The sequence below is a fragment of the Hipposideros armiger genome, unplaced genomic scaffold (assembly GCF_001890085.2).
Source record: "Hipposideros armiger isolate ML-2016 unplaced genomic scaffold, ASM189008v1 scaffold_208, whole genome shotgun sequence".
NCBI classification, from domain to species: domain Eukaryota; kingdom Metazoa; phylum Chordata; class Mammalia; order Chiroptera; family Hipposideridae; genus Hipposideros; species Hipposideros armiger.
Window position 1 is genome coordinate 478,788 of NW_017731558.1, and position 3,451 is coordinate 482,238.

At 36.9% G+C, this 3,451-nt stretch overlaps 1 pseudogene; it reads right to left on the minus strand.

Moving 5' to 3' along the window:
* Positions 1-2,059: 2,059 nt before the first annotated feature.
* On the minus strand, positions 2,060-3,015 carry LOC109388803 (heterogeneous nuclear ribonucleoprotein A1-like; annotated as a pseudogene).
* Between the last annotated feature and the right edge of the window lie 436 nt (positions 3,016-3,451).

Below are 3,451 nucleotides of genomic sequence, written 5' to 3' on the forward strand. Positions count from 1 at the left end.
GATATTATTCCTTCTTAAAAGGAGTGTACTTCTAGTGCACTAAAATGGTACTTACAGTATGACCCAGGAACCACCTGCATCAAAGCATCATGGAATTCTAGTTAGATATTCAGATTCCTGGATCCCCTTAAATGCTATTAAATAGACTCAGGAAATCTGCAGACCTGCACTTTAACATGCTTTCTTAGGATAAAATTCAACATGACACATTGCAATAATTATATATATAAAAGATATGTAAATATGTGATGTGTATTATATATAAAATATTATATTACACATGATATAATAGAGATTTAATAAGCTAACAGTTATGTACAATTCTGCATGTATTTTAATAAATGTATTTTGCATGTATTTTAAGTTTGCATTTTATTTCCTTATATTAACTCTAGCTACTGCTGGCATCCAAATATTACAAGCCATGTAAAATTGAGAAATTTTTTCTATTTATGCATTTTTTAAAATCACATATATAAGATAAAGAAGCTTACCTTTGAAATTTGAAAGAACATATGTAAAACATCATCTAAGCTTCATCATTAGGAAAAAATGGAAGTTAAAACTGTATTTCAATTTATTTAATTGTCTTTCTATTTTTTTCTTGTGTCATGTTGAAAATCTTATGGTAGAGAAAAAATATGTATTGTAACAGGATTTTAAAATGTATTGTCATATAATAGTTGATAGGTTTATTTTATTTTTTATTTAAGTATAGTTGGTATAAAATATTATATTACTTATATTAGTTTGAGGTGTACAATATAGTGATTCAACATTTTTATACCTTACAATGTGATCATCCTACTAATTCTAATAGTCATCTTTTGCCATACAAACTTATTATTGTTTATATTACTGGCTATATATTCCCCTTTGTGCTTTTTACCCATCCTCCCAAACCCCTCACATCTGATGACTACCAAATTATTCTCTTATTTATGAGTTTGTTTCTGTTTTGTTTGTTCATTTATTTTGTTGTTTAGATTCCACATATAAGTGTAATCATACAGTGTTTGGCTTTCTCTGTCTGACTTATTTCACTTAGCATAATACCCATTATGTCCATCCATGTTGTCACAAATGGCAAGATTTCATTCTTTTTTATTGCTGCATAATGTTCTATTACATATATGCATACATATGTATAAGGTCTTGCAGTTAAGTTCACAAACTTATCCTAGGAAAAGTGCTGCATACCTCATTGCTGAATATCACTACAGTCACCTTCCAAGCACTCCCCTTGGAAAGCTATGCACCATTGCCAGTGCCTAGTCCACCCTTCAAAGTAATTTTGGAACTCTTTTTCTGGAATGGTCATCAGAGTTGTTGTCATATGACCTTGATGTCCTGAATGTCATTAAAATGGCTTCCTTTCAATATTTCCTTTATCTTTGGGTAAAGAAAGAAGTCATTGGGGGCCAGATCAGGTGAGTAGAAAGGGGTTTGAATGTAGTCATTTGTTTACTGGCTAAAAACTCCCACACAGACAATACCTTGTGAGCTGGTGCATTGTTGTGATGCAAGAGCCATGAATTGTTGGCAAAAAGTTCAGGTGGTCTAACTTTTTCACACAGCCTTTTCAGCACTTCCAAATAGTAAACTTGTTTAACTGTTTGTTCAGTTGGTATAAATTCAAAATGAATAATCCCTCTGATATCAAAAAAGTTTAGCGACATCATTGTAACAAGTTTGCAAACTTAATTGTCAGACCTCGTTTTTTTTTTAAAGGTACATTTATTCAGCATCATGATCAGACGATTATATTTAGCAATCAACAACATGGGTGCAAAAAAATATCTGCATTAAAACCCTTTGTTGAAATGCTTTATATTTTCCACAGAACAGAAACTAAAATAAACTGTTACACAATTAGTCACAAATACGGTTTGAGCTTTTGCCCATACACATGAGTATTGTCTAAAACATGTCTTCTTTGTAGCAGCTAGGCCCTGCCACCACTGTTCTTGGCTGAGTCCACAAATCTGTTGTAATCTGTAGCTTCCCTGTCACTTCTCTGGCTCTCCTCTCCTGCTAAGCTTTGTTTTTTTGGCAGTAATTAAAAACTCCTGCCACTGCCATAGCTACTGCTGCTGCTGGAACCGCCATGGCCACCTTGGCTTTGTGGTTTGGCAAAGTATTGGTCTCTACCACCAGGGGCCAGAGCTCCTGCCTCCAAAGATTTCTCCTTTAATGGGTCCAAAATTTGAAGATTGGTTGTTGTAATCACCAAAATCATTGTAGCTTCTGCCACCTCCAAATTTGCTTCCATCATTACCAAATCCCTTATAGCCATCCCCACTGCCACCATATCCTCCACCACCACGATTGCCACCAAAGCCACCTCGACCACTAAAGTTTCCTCCATGACCAAAGTTGTCATTCCCACCCAAACTACCTCCTCGACCACTACCGAAACTTCCAGAACCACCCTGATCTCTTTGACTAGATGAAGTACTAGTGATTGCTTGCTTAGATAGGGCTTTCCTTACATCACAGTTGTGGCCATTCACAGGATGGTATTTCTGAATTATAGTCTTGTCTACAGAGTCATGGTCATCAGCGATCAGAAAAGCAAAGCCTCTCTTCTTGCCACAGCCTGAGTCAGTCATGATTTCAGTCACTTCAGTTTTCCCACATGTTCAAAATCATTTCTTAGGTGATGTTCTTCAGTGTCTTCTTTAATACCACCAACACAAATATTTTTCCCAGTTAAGTGGGCACCATGTCTTTGAGAATCTTCTCTTGGGACAGCCTTCTGATTCCATAACTCTTCCATCCACCTTTGGGGCCTTGCCTTCCTGGCTGCATCCAGCCCCTCCACAGTGGCACATGTGACAACCCAAAACCTCTGGAGCACATGGTGTTTGGACCTCTCATCACCACACAGCCTGTGAGTGTTCCCCATTGCTCAGAATGCTTTCTCAGACTCTCACTGGTTGTTTCAAAGCTCAAACCTCTGCTGAAGAGCTTCCGCTGCTATTCAGGCTCTTTGGGAGACTCTGACTTAGACATGACAACTGTGGGAGGGGAGACTTTAACAATGCTTACTCCACAGCGTACACTGACAGAAAAAAAGCAGACCTCATATATCTTTTTGAATTAGTATTTTTGTTTTCTTGGATAGATACCCAGAAGTAGAATTGCTGAGTAATATGGTAGGTCTATTTTTAGTTTTTTCAGGAATCACCATACTGTTTTCCTTAGTGGCTGCACCACCAACAGTGCCTGAGGTTTCCCTTGTTGTTTGACTTTTGATGATAGCCATTCTGACAGGTGTGAGGTGATATCTCTTTGCGGTTTTGATTTGCATTTCCCTGATGATTAGTGATGTTGAGCATCCTTTCATATGTCTGTCAGCCATCTGTATGTCTTCTTTGGAGTAATGTCTTCATGTCCTCTGCCCATTTTTTGATTGAATTATTCATTTTTGTTGAGTTTTGTATGAGTT